This window comes from Gymnogyps californianus, chromosome 2 (genome assembly GCF_018139145.2).
Source record: "Gymnogyps californianus isolate 813 chromosome 2, ASM1813914v2, whole genome shotgun sequence".
Taxonomy (NCBI): domain Eukaryota; kingdom Metazoa; phylum Chordata; class Aves; order Accipitriformes; family Cathartidae; genus Gymnogyps; species Gymnogyps californianus.
This window is the reverse complement of record NC_059472.1, coordinates 15,746,311-15,765,379: the sequence shown is the minus strand read 5'-3', so window position 1 is coordinate 15,765,379 and position 19,069 is coordinate 15,746,311.

The following is a 19,069-nucleotide window of genomic DNA, read 5'->3' as shown; positions in this document are numbered from 1 at the left end:
AATATCTCCATTTCCAGCTCAGTCCTGAGCTCTTCCAGCAGTGAAAGAGATAGACACAGTATGGAAAGTGATGGAGGGAAAGCCAAAAAGCAGGGGAGGGGACATCCTGGGAGGTCTGAAGGCTGTCAGCTCTGCCAGGGCAGAGGACAATTAGATCGATGTCAGGCATATTTGTAAAAGTGTCCTGACCAAGCAGATCAGCCTTACGAGGACCTGGTGCCCTCCCAAGCTCTCACAGCTGCCGACCCAGAACAGAGGCAATCAGGGAGGCACGCAGCACGGCCAGCAAGCAAAAAACATGCACGGAAAAACACAACCAAGCCCAGAGCGGATCAGATGATGGTGTTTCTACTGATCTGTCCCTTCACCAACACCAAGCACATCCAAGAAGAAGCATTTATAAAAATATCATTCACAAAACTAGAAGACAAGGGGGAGGAGGAGGAACAGAGAGAGTAATGACAATGTCAGTACGACAGACAGAAGTGCACAGCACTGCCAGCTCTGATCAGAAACTGAGCCAGACGGTCTTTATTTGTTGGGTTGGTTAGTTGATTGGCTTGTTTGTTTGTCTTAATAATAATACCCTGTGGGTTTCTTCTTGTTCACCTTTTAGGTTTTGAGCCTTGAAGTTTTTCTCTCAAGCTTTTCTTCAACAAAATTAAAGCATTACTTAGAAAATTACCTTCTTCTAATACAAAATGAAACCTGAGATTGTTCTGCACTCACAGGAAATAACGCTTAAAGAAAATAAACAGCTTCAAGAGCCACGCAAGAAAATTGCTGCACCATCATTTTTCCAATTGACTACAGGAGACTCCACATTCTTACAGGGCAGGTGAGGAGGTTTCCCCTCCCCATCCCCTCCTTTGGCCAAAAAAATCCTAATTGCTCTAGCTGTGAGGGAAGATTTAGTTTTCCTTAGCTACAGGACAGGCAGAGTATGAGGAGAACGCAGAGGTCCAATGCTGCCTGCACCAACTCCGCTGCGAGTCATGTACTTGGCAGGGCAGAGGGTATTGCTCTTCGCGTAGATTTGCTGTTGCTATAACCAGGAATGGGCTGCAAAGTGCCTGAGGCAAAATAGCAGGATCCCTCTATTTTAAGGAATGTGTGTGTACGCTGAGTATATAAACCAGATCTGACGTCCAAAGCGGCAGACAAAATTAACAGAAAATGAAAAGAATGCTATTTATGACTGAAAAAAATCACTTTAAGATTAGGAACAAGCAAAAGAGAGCTGGAGAACTATATAATCCTGTTGCCTTGTCTCTTCCAGTGTTTTGAAATATCAACAAAACCAGCCACAACATCAATGTTTAAAATGCAGCACATGCCCCAAATGTTTTTACAGTGGCTGTTCACAAGCGGGATTAAGCTCTGCTGCAGCGTAGCCAGATTTATCACTTCAGCCAGTTACCCACAGAACGAGATGTATGTACCCGAGAGATCAAGTATTACAGCCTATCAGCCACTCCTGAAAAAATTAGCCTGACCAAACAGATTAAAAGCTCGGCTGCTAAGTGTTAACCTGCTCGCTAATTACCCTTTTCACACATAATAATTGATTTACCTTTTCATTATCATTATCATATCATTACCTGCCTTTCCTGGGCTACCTTCACCCTCTGTTGCTCCACATGTAGGTGGATGCAGGGAGCAGGAACCCACCACTGCTACAGGACCACCAGGTCTCAGCCTGAAGCCACGAGCCGTGCGTTAAACACCCGTACACAATGCCTTTTTGAGGCAAGAGCAGCTTTTTCTTAGTGTTTGCCCGAGGCCTTGGTCACAGAAATTAACGGCAGTTAATGTAGTGATGTAAATCGGGCACTTCCCGCTCTCTGCCCTGGCCGCACATTCTCCTGCCAGACCCCCAGTGCATCTGCTGACTCCTCCTCAGGGGAAGACAGGATTTTCAGTTTAAGTTGGTGACCACCAACTAACACCTACTGACTCCAATGTCCATGGGCTCTCAGTGATTTGGTGCAACAGAAACAAACATGCCCCAGAAGGACCCCAGCTAATGGGGGTACAGAGCAGCAGCAGCATACAGCTTTCCACAAGGCAAGGTCACACAGACGTGCCTGCCAGCCTCCTGCCAAAGTTTCATCCATCCCCAGGAAGGACCTCGTGTTCCCTGTGAAGCAGCAAGCTCAGCAAACGAAGACCACACTGAGCTGGCCTTGAAGTCCAGCTCCTGTGAAACTTCATTTTTATGTTCAGATGGGCTAAAAAGAGAGCATCCACCTTCCAATTTCCTGTCTGCAGCCACTTTGAAGCTGGCCCATATTATTTAAGTGTATTTTTTTAATGTTAAATTTAAAAATTCCTTCATTTAATACAGAAAAATTATTACAGATGCTGGAAGGTTTCTAATGTTTCACCTGAAATGCACACATTAAAGTAAACCCTTGGATGCAATGTCTGAATTAATGTAGAACATTGCAAAGAAATAATTGCTAAATTTAAGCCTAGACGAGGAAACCAGTGAAGGTGGATAATTGCAAAACAAGGCATGTAGAACTAGATAGGAACACAGATTCTACCTCAGTCACTTATCAATATCAAAGTACTTGAGACAGAGGTGATTATTTCAGGGAATATGTGTAACAGCACATAAATCCTTCATCTATAATGCCTCCGGTGCAGCCTAAGTTCGTAAGTAACAGTCATCCAGCTCAGCATTGCTCTGTGGGGCCCATGGGCAACCCGCAATCCATAAGGCACCAGAAGGTGGTCTGTGAACTGATTGCAGAAAAATAATTAAGAAACTAAACCAAAACACACACACGCCATCCCACGCAGTTGGCAGGCGCTTATGTCAGCGCCTGCCCACAGGCACCGTTCGCTCCCTGGCTGCTGGTGCTCAGATCAAAAAGGCTTGTAGGTCCTTTGATTTTAAAAGATTGAGAAACACTCATTTAGCTTCTGTGAAATAGGGCAGAGCTGTGACTTTGCCTCCCAAAGCCTGCACCTTCTCCCACTGCAGTCAGGAACGTGCCACCTCCTCCCCACTGTCCCTCCATCAGGCAGAAACTACCAGCAGGATTTTCCCTGGCCAGAAACAGAAGTAGGTCCAAGCTGCAAAATCTGCATCTTGAGTCAAATCTCCTCAAAACTCTTCCCCACCCTGCTCCCAAATCCCCTGGCCGGTAACATTAGCGGGGGGCAGGACTGGAGCCCGCTGTGCCGAGTTGCCCGGCGGGCAGCGTTACCGCTCCAGCAGCGATGCTGCTTCATCTGCCCTCTGCGGGATCAGCCCACCCGCGGTCCCCTGCCCGGGAGCAGGACGAGAAATGCCTGACCCTGAAGGGTCTCCAGTGCCATGGAGTTAAACCAGAGCTGCAACCAGAGGGATGCGGCTCGTCCAGTAGTTAAATAAAAGGTGAAAGGACCCCATTATTTATAAACTTGGCATTCTGACATCACCAAATGAAAACAAAGATTGAGAAATAATAACATATAAAAAATGTTTTCAAGTACTACAGACCTCACAGTTTTCCAGTGAGCAGTTAGCATGACCTGCTAGGAGTTATTGGGTATGCATGTTTAGCTGATTGATAGATTTTATTAGTAAAGCAGATTTTTCTGTTTCAAGATCTGTTCCAGTCTCCAATTAGGGGTATGAGAATGCTGTTTCTCCCAAGTAAAGAAACCAGAATCTTATAATTGCTCAGACAGAAGAAAAATGTAGTTCAAGGATTTTTTTTTTTAATTACCCTATATTTAAAGAAAAGATGTGCTTTTTTTTCCCCACCATTTGTGTGCAGAACCAGGACCAGCAAGCTCCCTGTTTCTCCTTGTTTAGAGCTAACATCAAAAAACTGCCTGACAGTTTTCCTAAGAGCCAAAAAAGTCAGCTAGTAATCATGTGGGGTTGTGTGGCCAAAGGTACATAAACTGACTTCACATGGGACCAGCAGTAGATCAGATTGCATTGGGCGGAATGAAATAAAAAATCCCAGAAGTCTAGTTTCGTTGGAAATGTACCAAAACTGTCTCACTATACCAACCTGGCACATCATATGTAAAAAAGTGACTATTTCCTAGTACAGTATATGGGGTGTTTTATAGAAGTCAAAAAATCAGAATGGCCTTAGTTTGACATCGTAAACACAATATACTGTAATGTCATTGAGAGACTACTTGTTAACCTACTTGTCCCAAGATTAAATGCTGAAATTGAGCACGCAGACCTACCTACAGTTTCCCTCCGAGCACAGACATGCCGGAAAAATCTCTTTGCCATACAACTTGGAAATAATTACAATAACTACGTAATAGTAGAAACCACTTCTGTTTAGTTCACTGATATTATTTACGTCGGCCCAGAGAGTTTACAGTGCTGGAAAGCGACGCTACAAGAATGACACCTTCCTGCGCAGCAAATCTTCTCCTTATCTGCATCTACAGCTATTCTCCTGCTTGCTTTGAAAGCAAGGCTATGTTTGTAGCTACAGTTTATTCTTCCTCCCAGGGGGCCGCTCCCCGCAAGGGGCCGGGGGCAGCGCCGTGGGGACGGGAGCCCGCCGCCGCCGGGGTCTGCAGTGAGGCACTTCTTCAGCTTGGGTTGGCGTACCTGATGCCATCCAAGATTCCCCCCCCCATTCAAGATCAGGCCCGCAATAGCAAGTCTGTAGGTAAAAGTGTTGCAGAGGATTGACAGGTGTCTCTACGCAGCAGATACAGTTTTAGCTTTTGGTGATAACAAACAGAAACAATCTGCTGTGCGTTGGGTGCAGTTGTAGGCTTGGCAACAGGGCAGGAGGGAGAGAGCTGTCATTGAAGCCCATGAGCCCAGAGTCACAAACTTCGATTGTTACAGTTACTACATTCTTAATCTATTCATATATTTAGCAAGATTAGATTATCTTTTTTAACAGGCTGTACCGTATATTGGAGTTAGTGCATCATTCTTGCTGAATTAGACATATTGTCTCCAATGTAACTTACAGATCACCAACAGCCTGGAGGCAGGGATTATTTCACTTGCAAGAATAAGAAACAATGACAATTAAAAGATGTTGCAGACAAAAAGCTAATATAATTTTATGCAAATCAAGTTTTTTAAATGTAAACCAGTATTTTTTAAGATTATTTTCTCATAGATTACCTTGTGAACTCCAAAAAAACACCATGATGGCTTCATCTCTCATGCGAGATGCCCAGCCTTTTAGAGCTATAAAATATAAAATGAAACAACAGCAGTTAGATCTGATGACACTCGCTCTAACTCCAGATATTAATCACCAGGTGTCCATAGGCACGTAGATAGCAAAAAAAGTGAGAAAGCACTAGGAAACCAACACGACCAACTGACTTCCTAAGCAGCACAGGACCTAAACCTAGAAGTTTCTGCCCACAGCTCCTGCATGCCTAGCTTTCAAAATAACTTTCTGTAGCTGCATCCAAGTGAGGGGAAATCAGTCATGCTTGTAGAAGTGTTGCTCCCACAGTTAATGGTTAATAGATGTATGTAATGAAGCTGGCCTTCCTTGCAAAAGTGATCCATGCCATGAAGAGTCTAAATTCTACTTACGACACTTGCTCCTAAAGTCTGAAGGTATTTCCGAAAATGGGAGTCAGACACAAAGATTTACACGCTCTTTTTTTTGCCTTGTATGGTTATTAACGTGTAGCAATTAACTCCACCGTGTTCTCGTTGCTGCCGACTATCGCCAGCAAGCGTTACTGGGTCTCACAGTTTGCTCTCCTCACTGGATTCCTCAGCTGTACCAGATGTCAGTCCCTTCCTTTCGGAAGGGCTGAAAGCTCATTCCAAGAAAGAGAATGTCCACAGCCCTTTTTAACCTCTCCACGTCTGTCTTGGGTTTTGGTTTTTTTTTTTTCCTTCTCTTGTCATGAAAGGACAGGGCACTGATGAGCTTAACACAGTACAAGGTTATTCAAGTTATCTGCTTGCCATGAGGTATCACTGTGCAGCACTGAATTATTTATTCCAGCCTCCTAGGCAGGTGTGTGGCAAATTTCCATACAGCTTTAATGGGAATCAGATTGCCAGCTTCAAACCCAAATTCTTCATCTGCACCACAGCATGACTGTGAAGTGTTGCTGAGCAAGGGCGGGGTGAACAGCTATGTAGGAACAGACCGCACGCTCACAGCTGGAAGAAGTATGTGGGTCTCACTTAATAAAACTTGAGAGAAAATATTTGTAGCTATACAAAAATATCGACAAAGCCAGCAACATGATACACTTCATGTAACCAACACGATTCTCTCCCTAGGATGGGCACGTACCATATTTCAAAGCTTGGTTATCAGTGGGGACTTGATTTTCAGAGCGTGCAGGAGAGCACACGCAAAGCACCTGCTGGTAGACGCAGCCGAGGGCGGCACAGCTTGGCGAGGACACTCCTCACATGCGGACTTGCTCTTTTCCCATTTCCAGGTGGAAATTCAGAGTAGCACATGCCCAGGATGAAGAGATGGATCTCTTCGATGCATAAAGGGCATACAGAAGATATGGGTGAGCCAGGACAAACCCGGTGGGACCCTCAACTCTAACATGATCTTGTTGGAAGTACCCGAGGCTATATTCATTTGACTGAAGGACTGTCTCCACCCAAGCAGGTAGTCCTGCGCCTCCTCTGTAGTCAGCAGAGCTCAGGGCAGAAACATCTCATTCGAAAGTAGGTGCTGACATCTGGTCCCCTGACCATCGCACGCTTCACTGAGAGGTGCCCAGACGATCAGGACCAACACAGGAAGCAGAAGCCAGCTGAGATGAATCGCACCATGGGCAAGTGATACACAAGAGCCCTTTGCAAGTGGTAGCCTCTAGATGAAAGCCAGCTTGTGTGGCCTCATCAAAGGGCTTGCCCAGGCCAGCAACCAGCAACCCGGGTGGCATGGCAGCCAGGATCTCGGTGGTACCGGTACTGCTGGATCTGGTCTAGGAGTAGGTGGTGGGGTGCTCCCTGGGCGGTGGCTCCCGGCGGCGCTTCCCCTGCCAAGTCGATTGCTAAACATTTATCCTACCCGGCCCACAATTATGAAAGTTTCATGAGGAACTATGGGATGCACTTTCTGCAGAGCACAGTACACACCTAAATGCCCAGAAAAAACAATCTCATTTCACATGGAAACAACAGAATGCCTTTATTTATTCCCTGTCAATGTCAAACGTGACTCAAAGCCAGATGTTAAAATAAAATGGCCTGATTTTTACTGCCACTACTACTTTGTGCTGATTTGGTCAAAAATAAAAACCCCTTAAAAACAACAAAAAACTGCACAGCTCTGGAACAACAAATCAGATCAGCGTGGAAGAACAAAAAGTTGGTACAAACTGACAGTGTCTGAATTTGTTTCTGTGTCTGTGATTGTCACCAAAGGGGTAGAGCCAGCAGTTTGACTGAAGAGTCCTCAACTGAAGGGTCCTCACTCTCTCCCTAGGCTTGCACAAATGGAACGACTGCAAGGCCTGCTTAGCTGCTTGCTTTGCCAGTGGGACACCGAAGGATGGCTGAGAAGGGATGGTCTCAGTTACGGATGGGGAGAGGGAGAGCTGTGCCTGGATACTGGCTGCCTTTGCGATGCCATAGCTTGAAAGTGTGCCAATGGCAGGCAAACGTTTATCTCAGTGGAGCAGACAAAAACATTCAGTACACCTGAAATCTCAGAGCTGTCTCAAATAACTGAGTCTTTAAATGAATTTAAAACACCTCTAAGGTGGCTTCTGTGGGTCCAGTTGCCTGTACCATGCAGCTTTGGGTGAAACAGGTACTTGGGGGCAACCTGCATCTTAATTACTCGCTTAAATGAATAAGAAAATAAAATGGAAATGGAAAGAACAAGGTAAAGAAGTTCCATTTTGGTTATTATTTTGATGCACAACACGGAGTTCAATACCTGCTGCTGTCTCATCTGGATCCATCTCCAAATGAGGTGTTTCAAATCATGATAACTACCCTTGCGAATTAACTCGGTGAGTTGCATATTGAAAACCAAACGCAAGAGTGAAGTGGAAGCTCTGCAATGCTATTAAAGCTTATTCTGAAAGAGACTCACACACACGAACAGAAACGGCAATCACTGGACAACACAGGACGGTGCTGGGGGATGCGATGAGCACGGGGGCCTTGGTGAAGGGGTTGAGCTCCAGTTTTGTAGTTCTAACTGGCGAGGACACACTCCAATTCTCCAGAAGAAAGTGTCATCTGTGAACTAACACCTGAGAATAACTAATACCTGAGAAAAAGTTTCCTATTTCACCAATTTCATTTACATTTAGCATCACTTCTATTCAAATCTCTACTTTCTCTTCCCAGCTCACCAACATTGTCCAACTGCTTGCAGCAGACTGCTCATCATTGGCTCCAGTCTGCTCACATTCGTGATTTTTCTGCCTAGTTTCAGCTTCTTCCATGCAGCACTCTTCCCACTCAATAATATGAAAATCCACATTTGCATCTGCCTTTAATGTCTTCCTCACAGATGGGCATTTCTTCAAGTCAGCTAACTTGCTAGGTCACGTAAATAGCTCTGTGTCTTCCTAACTCCTCCCCTTTCCTCTCCCCACCAAGACTTCCCTAAATGATCCACCCTTTGCTTATCCTCCTAACGATCACCTTCCTACCTGTGTTTTTGAAACATAACCTATTTCCAAGCTGGCCCCTGCACCCCCATCTCCGCTGCCCTCCGACATACTGGGCTGGCCGAAGCACAGGCGCTCGCTTCCCTGCGGCCCTCCCTGTAGCCTCAAGTGTCACCCTGCCAAAAGCACAACACTCATGAAAATCCAAATCAAGAAACATGGGCCTAAAGCCCATTTGTCAGCCCCTCCATGCCAGAAAAAGACCAATATTCTCAAATAACCATTAACCTTGTTATACCCCTTTAGAGAGCTCAGACCTCACTTCATGTCTTTGGCAAACCAGTCTTTTTAAGACAACCTGTGAGGGACACTTAGCTTATTAACTGCTGTATAAAGTCTTGGCCTGGAGATGGCAAAGCTTTTCATGACCAGTATGAACAAAATCACTCTTGCTGAAAAAATAAGTTCAAAACAAAGGCCATTAGAATATAACTTCTTTTTTTTATTGTCATCTGTTATTTGTGGTGGATTAGAAAAAGCCCTGTTATTCCTGTATATATCACCCTTCAGAGACAAACAGGATTCAGGGCTGAAAAGACCACAAGACAGCAGAAGACAAAGGCATCCATCTTCCTAAGATGAGTACAAGAGATGAGGTACCCACTTGTCAGAAGCTTCTCCTCCTGTGGGACCGGAGCAGACATCTCCTCTGCCCAGTGCTGCTTGCCATCAGCATGCTCCATCCCTTCACAAACCTCCCTTTTTTATAAATGGCCTCACCTGAGCCTGCTTTTGACACTTCGGGAAACCTGCCTTTTTATGCCATCAGTTGTTGGCACTTGTTCTTCTGGAAAGTGAGCTTTCTTCGGTTCTGCAAGCCCCAGTCCTCTCCTGGCTTTCCCACCTTCTCTTTTCCCCTCCGCTTTTATTTAAGAGCCTTTTCCCCAGACCTCATGTGCCACAGCAGCTCATTCCTCGATGCACACACGCACCTTCTCCAGCACGAGCCCAGCTGCTGCGGCACCCTGCTTCCACTGCACCCTGCGCTCACTGCCCGGAGGGAAGTGCTGAGTACAGCTGGATTTCCAACAGCAATGGTAAATTGTGCTGAGAAACGGCATAGCCTAGCAGCACCTTCCAGCACTCACAATGAAAAACAACACAGAAATCGGTGAGGCCCAAAAGATTAAAAAACAAAACAAAAAAAAGTTTCCCTGTATCAGGGTCCCAGTAACTCTCAGGAGATGAGTCCTGGCTTTTTTTTTGCCAAGCTGCGCAACAGAAATGGAGAAAAGTATGAGTGGTCATCTCAGGGCACGGCACAGGAGAGGCAGTTAAGACCTTGAGATGAGGAGACTTCATTCAAAGGGACAAATAAAGTAATGAATTAAGGTATCCTGGTGGCAAAAGGGCTATTACACATGAAATAAACAACTTTAATGAGGTTGTAACCCTAGATTTATAGTCTCATCTCCATGCGCAGGACTTCAGGTGCATAACTCCATTAGCACTAATGGGATGTGCACAATTAAAGCCCCACACACCAAGATGAGACTGCTGCTATTAAAATCAGCCACGAACAAGCTTCAGAGAGGTTCTCCCGTTTAGCTCAGCAGAGCGATCCAAAGGAGAGATGCTCATTTGTAGCTGATCTCATCACTTTGCAAGGTGGTCAAGTATGAGCACTCACTGTGAATTCTCTGTGCGGTGGATATGAGTCGGTGGATAGTCTGTATTTTTTGGGTCAGATGTTACTCCTGTCCCTGCACATTTTATGGGACATCAGCTCTCCTCTGCCGGGAATAGGCTCCTGCTCTCCAGGCATGGCCAGTAAAACTCTTGACTTCAGTCACCGTCACCTCTCGCTTTCAAATTGGGGAGGAGGCGGCACAGACTTCCCACCCGAGACGTACCGAAACCTCTCACCTCCCTCTCTACTCCCTGGCACGTTGTGGGGAACAAAGCAGAGGCTGAGCAGAGTGGCTCAGCTCACAGATACAGTGTATTTTCCCTGCAGGGATCTCAGACTGAAGGCTGTCTATACTATGCATGGCAGAGCAGCGCGAAAATACTCCAGTTAGTTGGGATATCACAGCAGGCCAGCCAGGTGAGTTATCTCAGGCAAAGACTCATCCCACTGAACTACTTGCTCCCAAAGCCAGCTCTGGTCTGGCTCATGCCCTGGCATGGCAGTATTTAGCTCTTAAAAACTCTGGGAACTGAAAACCAACATGAAACAGCATTGAAGATACTCTAGACTTTCATGGGGACAAAAAATTGCCTAGCACATACAAAATACAGGACAAAATAGCTCAGTATTTTAAATCTGTAAATGTCTCACCTGTACTTAGGAGAAGGGCACATATTACTACACCCGAGTGACAATTTGCCAGCTGAGACCCTGGGATGCTGCTTGTTTACCTGCTATTTAATAGTGGCACCAGGCAGCGATCACCAGTTGAAAAGGGCAGCAGCTTACATTACCAGGTTTTTTAGCAAGCAATGCAGACAATATTTTTGGAATGGCTTTCTTGCCAGAGAGTGGTAAAAGCTATTTAAATTCGAATAATGCCACAGCATATCTGAGGGTGATGGAATAAGGTGCAGAGGCTGCAAGCAGAACTACAATGATAAAACATTAAATACTAATATGACTTTAGATATTATATTATGCTCTCCCGAGAGTTGTAATACTTCAGATATATGAAGCATTCAGAAAAATGGAATTGAGCCCTTCATCACACAGTTTTTTTTCTACAATATTAAAAATGTAATTTTACCAGAAGCCGTGGGGACTCCTATGTTCTTAATATACTTAAAGATTTTTACAAGCTAACGTTAAAACTGACTGAAATGCCATACACATTCTTGTTCACACTTAAGCCTGGTCTGAAAGCTATTCACTTTAGTTTTGCATTGTAATGTCTGTATTCTTAATGCTCACAGATTTCAACAGTACAAAATTCTGACATCATTCCTGAAAAGTCCATGTTCACACAGAATCCAACGGTTTTACCATCAGCTTTAGTGGCAGCAGGCTTAAGCCCAGAAGTCTTAAATCTGATAGACATTAAAGATGGAGAAAATTTACTGGTTAATCTAATTTAGCTAGCACAAGAACATTCTCTACAAGGCCAAGGTTATTAATGGCAGCACAAGTAGCCACATTTATGCGGAGGCTACTTAACATTTTCCATTGTAATACTCCGCTTCAGGAGAACTTTGAACAATTCAGGCTAAACATTCCTGATGTTAGCTGTCTGACTAATAGGATCTTTTTTGGGAAGCTTTTGCTCAAGGGATTCAGCTATTTCCAAGACTGAGGTTACAGAAAAGAAAAGAAAAAAAAAAAGAGAAAAAAGGAGAAAAACTACAGTTTCACATGAAAAGCTCTGGTGCTGCCATAAAGTAAAACAAGAGTTTTGATCGTCACCCTGCTGAAAATTCAAAGAATGACCAAGGATGAAGGCTGAAAAAGAGCACAGAGTATGGCTGTGTCCTGGTTTCGGCTGGGACAGAGTTAACTCTCTTCTTAGTAGCTGGTACAGTGCTGGGTTTTGGATTTAGTGTGAGAATAGTGTTGATAACACTCTGATGGTTTAGTTGTTGCTAAGTAGCGCTTATCTTAAGCCAAGGACTTTTCAGTTTCCCATGCTCTGCCAGCAAGCAGGTGTGCAAGAAGCTGGGAGGGAGCAGAGCCGGGGCAGCTGACCCGAACTAGCCAAAGGGGTATTCCATACCATGGAACGTCATGCCCAGTATAGAAACTGGGGGGAGTTGGCCGGGAGGGGCGGATCGCTGTTCGGGTGTCGGTCAGCGGGTGGTGAGCAATTGCATTGTGCATCACTGGTTTCCCCCCCCCCCCCCCCTTTTTTTGTTATATTCCTTTTCATTACTATTATTATTATATTTCATTATTACTATTGTTAATATTATATTTTACTTTAGTTATTAAACTGTTCTTATCTCAACCCACAAGTTTTACTTAGTGCTTAGTTGCTGACTGGGTTTAAACCACAACAAGCTGAAAATAAATAACGTGATAAGCTAATTCCAGAATTAGGAGACATAAGAAATTAAAAGCAGGTGCTAAGAAGAGGCTAGGCAGAACAACCTTGTCTGGCTGGTAGGGTTACAAGGCTAGGAGGGTTCATCACATCTACGCACTTTGGCCTCAACACTGCTTTGCTGTTTGGCAAGTAGCAAAGAAGCCCATTAACACCTCTCTGCTGTCAGGTACATATAGCGGGTAATTGCATTGTGCTGCTGCTTTCCACGCTCTTAGCTCTGAGAGCGGATAACTGTGCTTCCAACACAGCCTCAAAATACAGTTGGCATGGCAGTCTACACAGATTCGTACAATAAAATCTGCTTTACTAAAGTTTGGAAATCTGAGCTCTCAAGAGAGAGGAAAAACTTGAATTGTCAGTGCAATCTTCATCCAGTTACTCAGCACACAACCTTTTAATGGCCTAATCATGTACTATTTTCTCTGTAAGATGTAATAATCAGGCAATTATACTTAGATTCTCCAAATGATATCAAGGACCTGCTGAGCATGGGCTGGATTGAGCACATGAAGCACTTTAAATGCATATGACAGACATGGCATCTGTCTTAAGGAGCTTACACTCTGAAAACACAAGAGAGACAGAATCACTGCTTATTACACTGAAGGAGTGAAGCGCTGGGATTCAAGGACCTGCTCAGGGCGTTTATCTGGATCTACTGTATCCAGGTTTAGACACAGGATTCCCGCTAGGCTCATGTCTACGTTGCCAGGCAGTTGTGAATGACGAAGCAGCTCATATGTTTCATATCAAGAAGAGCTGCTCTTTACATAAGGAAATTATTCACCTGTGTCTACCAACATCACTACTTACACTCTAGTAATAGGAGTGGCAAGTTCACAGCTATTGCCTGGGTGGCAAGGAGAGCTTGTGGCTAGTGGGCCAAAACACAGGGACAAGCTTCTCTCCAGGCATGGTGGTTTCCTCCTTTGGGACTGCTCAGCCCATAGCCCAGGTCCCCTTTTGCCTCCTTCAGTGAGGAAAGCCCTCCTGTGTTTTGTAGGAGAAAAGCACAGCTTCGGTTGTCCCAGGAGAGGAAGCAGCAGCTGCCTATGAAGGGGATGAGAAATTTCAGATAGGTGCCTGATTCGTACCACTTCAGTCACTTATTTTAAGATAGCTGAAAAATACCATAAATATACAAAAGGAGTCTCTTCTAATAATGTTGTGATCTACTGAAAAGTCTTACGACTTAAGAAATATTCACACCAACAAATGCTATAGGATTTGTATTTCATGCCAGTGTACGTAAATGGCAGACAGCCACAATCCAGTCCCTCTGTGACCACGTAACTGGGTTTAGTGCTCGATTCAGAAGCCTCTTTCCTTCTCATAAATCACCCCATTTCCCTTCTACAGATATACAAAATTAAAATGTCTGGGTGTCCTCCCCAAGTAGAAATTTTTCCTTTGAGAGTAGGGGTTCATTAAATATTCATTGAAGTCTTATGAAAATCAATTAGCAAATGGGAGAGTTTTTAATTTCCAAGTAGCTTGGTCAACTGCCATCTATGTTGTCCACCCCAGGACAGATGCTGGTGGTCCATGCGAACCCAGATCTGCCCAGCTTCCTCTTCACCCCCCCGCCCCGCACTATGCACAGCTGTTGATACCAGCATAAATGAAGGGGTATGCTGAGCTTTTCTAAAGAAACGGAGCTCATGCAGTTACGCAGCCTCTTAACTCCACTCTGATAACTTCTACACTCATTGGCCAAGGGCAGCGAGATGACAGGTCGGTGGGCTCGGCGGCCGAGGTCCCAGAGCAGACCTGCATGACACGCAGCCCAGGATGGCTGGGCGCAGGCAGTGACGGGGAGCCACTCGCGTGGCCGGCCAGGAGCCGGGCAGCCGAGGGCGAGCGCTGGACCGGCACGCGCTCAAAAGAGGGAGAGTAAGAAATTCCTGGAGGGAGCTGAAGGTATGTGGCAGTTGTGTGTAGGAGTCATTGTGAACAGCTAGTTGTGGTTGAACTAAAAAGACCGTAAAGCCACAAGAAACCAAGTCCGTGACTGCTTGTGCTCACATATAGAACTGTAGAAAGTGCTCTTCTATAAACTGAAAGGGTTTTTTTCCCCCCTAATTGTACTAGAAACCTAGATACTCTTAGAACATGGCTTCAAGAGTCACGTTAAAAATTATTGAATTGAATATGACCTTGTAGTCCATGTAAACAAGTTGTTAACATCATTGAAGCTTGTAATTGCTAATCCTTTTGGAAACTATTTTTTTCATAGCTAGTAACAACAGATTTGCCTGACTACTGTATTATGTTAAATGTTACAGCAATTAATATGACCACGCTTTTTTTGCTAAAAAAAAAAAATAAATATCTGTGTGGAAGTCACACATTTGGTCCAAAGCAGAAAATGCTCAAGTGTTACAATCTGTTGTAAGACAGACTAGCCTTGATCATCATATTGCTTACTTCTCCTAAAATGTATAAATTGGTCATTATTAGTTAGACTTCACTTTCAGGCATATTTATTACCACATCTTGAAACAGGCAAGTCTGTTGCAACTGGTGCATTCCAGTTATATATGTTTTCCTGCCTTAGATGCAATCTGCAGGCTAATAATTAAATTTGCTAATGTGAAAGAAGCCAAGTAGAAGATTTGGGAACAAAAAAATTAACCAATTCTGTGACAGACAAAACCTACTTTAAACCCCTTGATTTGTTTTCAAACATCAGGATACACAAGCAAGCAAACACTGCACGTGGGATGATACCCCTGAATCTTTCAATCAGCTTTCAACTTGCTATCCTGTTGGATATGACTCTCCACCAGTTTTACTGAGATATAAGAGATGAAATCCCACACTGAATGATGAAAACAGGACACATTTTTGCCTATAAGACTAAATTTGTATTGCTCAAATCCAGAAGAAGAAAAAAAAAGATTAAAACCTTGATGTATCATACAACATTTAAGGACCACCACCCTCAGTAATGGTGAGAGATTAATAAATCGATCATTTAAACCGGAATGGAAGTCTTTGTTGCACACATTCTTTTCATCTTATAAAGCTTTTGAAGTCTTTAGCTGTGTTTCTGCTGGATAAATACATTGCTACCCTTCCTTGTTTATTTTACTGACACCCTAATGCCTTTTAATATCATTGTAAAATGGATCTGGCCATTTTTCCTCACATATAAATGTTTGCTTTAATTGAAATAAGACATTAACTTTTCTCTCACTAAGGAGCCTTTTGCCAAAGCTGTTGTTTTTAAAGACATTCTCTACAGCTCTGTGCAATTCGCTACCGCTCAGCATATGATGAGTTGTGTCAACAGCAATCTGTTCTGTCAATTAAAAGATCAAAAAATAAAACACAGGCCCAACTTTGTATAAACCTCCTTCCAGTTGTAAAGTTGGTATGAAAAGCTTCTGAATCACTCCCTCTGGACCAGTCCCAAGGAGCAGCACCACCATCTCCTGAGCAGTGCCAGTGCCTTCAGTCCCCTGCAACTGAAGACCAGAGGCATGAGAAAGATGAACTCAGGACCACACCTGACACGTGAGCAACTGAAACTTCCACCATGAATTTGATGTTCAGATCACAAAATTCAAAGCATTTTTCCAACTGCAGACAAAGCTTTCCAGAAGAATTCATGGAAAAGTAAAGCACATGATGACAGAAGGCATTGGATTTAGAGCTCTTTTTGCTTAAAAATCAACATGCTGTGGGCAAAATCTGAAGAAAATTAAAAGGAAGCATAAAATCCAGGGGAAGAAAATGCACAGGCATGGAAAATCATGAGGGACATATCTCTCACCCCAGGGCTGGCAAACTGGATGAGAAGCAGTTCTACAGAGAGCAGTTCAATTCCTCTTACTGCACACATTGCACATATTTCGGCTGCTGATATTATTTGCATCACCAGCTCCTAACGACTTCAGAACACCAGGAGTCCTTTGACTATCAAGTGAGAACCATTAAACAGTGCTTGCTTCTTAAAGGTGTCTCAGATTGTCACCAGTGATTTGTCGTATCAGAGATTCATCAGAAGGCAAAAAAATCAGGCAATACTGACCAACAAGAAGATTAATGAATGACTGTGATCAGGAATTTGCAAAGCATAAAGAGCATAAACACAAAGACGTCAGATGTTCTTTACAAGTGTTATTGGTTGCCACTGCCAATCCCATCCAACGTCTTTGTTAGCACCAAAAAGGACATCTGCAACCTCACCCAGACCTTCTCCGCTCTGTACTCTGTGTAGATGTTGTAGCACCTTACACTCACGCTGTTCAGCTCTGCACAGAAGTCCAAACTTTGACAGGATGCAGAGGAGCAGAAATTCAGCCTCTAAAACGTTTAAGTATTTGGGGGAATACCATGTGGAGCTGAGAAGAAAAAGGACATGATAACCTTATGTAGAATAACTGGAGAAAGCACTCCAGGTTTCCTCCATGTGGCAGTCAGCGGCAGAATGTTTACAGTTCAGATGCAGCTTGGTCCAACTTTGAAAACGCCGAAAGGAGAAAGGAATACCGGTACGTATCTTGATGTCAAGATAAGGGCACGCCAAGTATGTCTGGATTACAGAAAAGCTCTCTCCCATTTGGCTTTATTTGCCTTAAATATTAATATAAAGGGTTAGTCTCTGATAACAACTGTGGCAGTTAACCATATCTGAGGAATTACACATATTTTCTTAGTTAACCAAACAGATGGTCCAAAGTTTAGCATCCTTTCCTGTTGCCTGTCCTGAAGATAACCTCAGGGCTGTCATTACAACCAGACACATTTCAGATTGTTAGAAAGGCTCAGAGACGAACCTATTCCACTTCGTGTTGTGGAACGAGCATGCACCATCCATTACTGTGACTCCTCAGGGAGAGCGCTACCTTGAAGTATAGGAGCACTAACTTTCTAACTATGTATGCAACACCAAGTTGCATCCACCTCACCTGACACCAGCAAAGCCCTTAAGTTTTGTGTATACGTGAAAAGGGAGCTGAGGCAGAGGACCACACCATCCCGTAAGTAGGCAGTCATGGCAGTATGACCAAGCTAGGGCTACGATTAAGGGAGATGGCACTTCACATCCGACATAGGCTCAAATTATCAGTACAATTAGAGCATTTTACAAGCAGCAGTGGAACAGAGGCACTAAATGTTACAGCAAAATTGGAGCTATACTGGTGAAGATCCCAAGTATCGACTAACTAGAAGAAATACTGTTCTTCTTCAGCATCAAAACTAAAATAACTGTCTCCTTTTTTCTCCTTTCAAACCTCATGTTTGAAAGACTTGCCTGTAAGAGTCATGCCGATTAGAGCTGGATTCCAAAGTAACATTTTCTCTTATAAGGATTATAGTTCTGCACAAATAAAAAACAATTACAAAACAGTTACCTCAACACAGACCTGTGTGGTTAGGAGCGTGACAGGATAGACGATGGCTAGATGTGGACTATGTGTGTAACTAATGACTGCAGGGAAGGTTTTCCCTTACGTGCACATTGTCTCCTGTGTGCATGTGCGTTACGTGGGGACACATGATGGAGATGGAACCACGGGGCAGAGGCCTTGCTTGCCTCTGCAATGACAATAGGCTCGCTGACCAAAAAGAAGTGCTAACTTCTTTAGAGGTGATTTTTAAAGACTCTAATGCCACTACATTTTTATTAGTATACAGAAAAGCCTTTCACAGCCAAAGAAGGAGAAAAAATAGGTAGTGCTATGATAATTAGAAATGGAAAGGACATGTCTTATGGCGAATGAGCTGCCAGCTCACTCACATTAGGAAGAGAACATGTAAAAATGAAGTTCCAGGAATATAGTGGGGAAAGCTCACACTGAACCCAGCATGAAGACAGAGCCTCATCCCTTTTAATTCCTGATCTCCACAGCTGTCGATTCTCATTATAGACCTACAGCTTCAACTGACTCCACCTCCCTCGCTCAGGGAGGCTTCCTCTAATTATTTCCACCATGACAGAAGACTAAAGTGTGATTCAGAACAGAATAGTCAAATTATCTCTGAAGTCTACTTACACCTCACCTACTTTCGTATCTCATTCCCCTGCCTGACCCAGATCCATACCTTTAGAAGCCACAAATCTCTACTGAAGTCTTCCACATTTCTTCATGGACTTTAATTGACATTTAGCACATTTGATCTAGCTATGTAAAATTCACCAATCTTGTTAAACTCCAACAGAGTAGAATATTACTGCCCTCTTTCTCGCATTTACATCCTCAATCTTAAAGAACCAATTCAAAACATACAGTTTGTTTGTAACCTATTCCAAGTATTTATTTTGCGAACACCTCCTTTGCAGACCTTCTAGTATGTATAATGTTACTGCTGCTTCCTTCTATACACAGTCACTACAGAGTCAGTCCTCTATTCCCAGTTATCCAGAAGATCATTTTTTCTATCTCAAATGTCTCATCTTAGCCTAATTATCTGCTCCTACTTCTGTT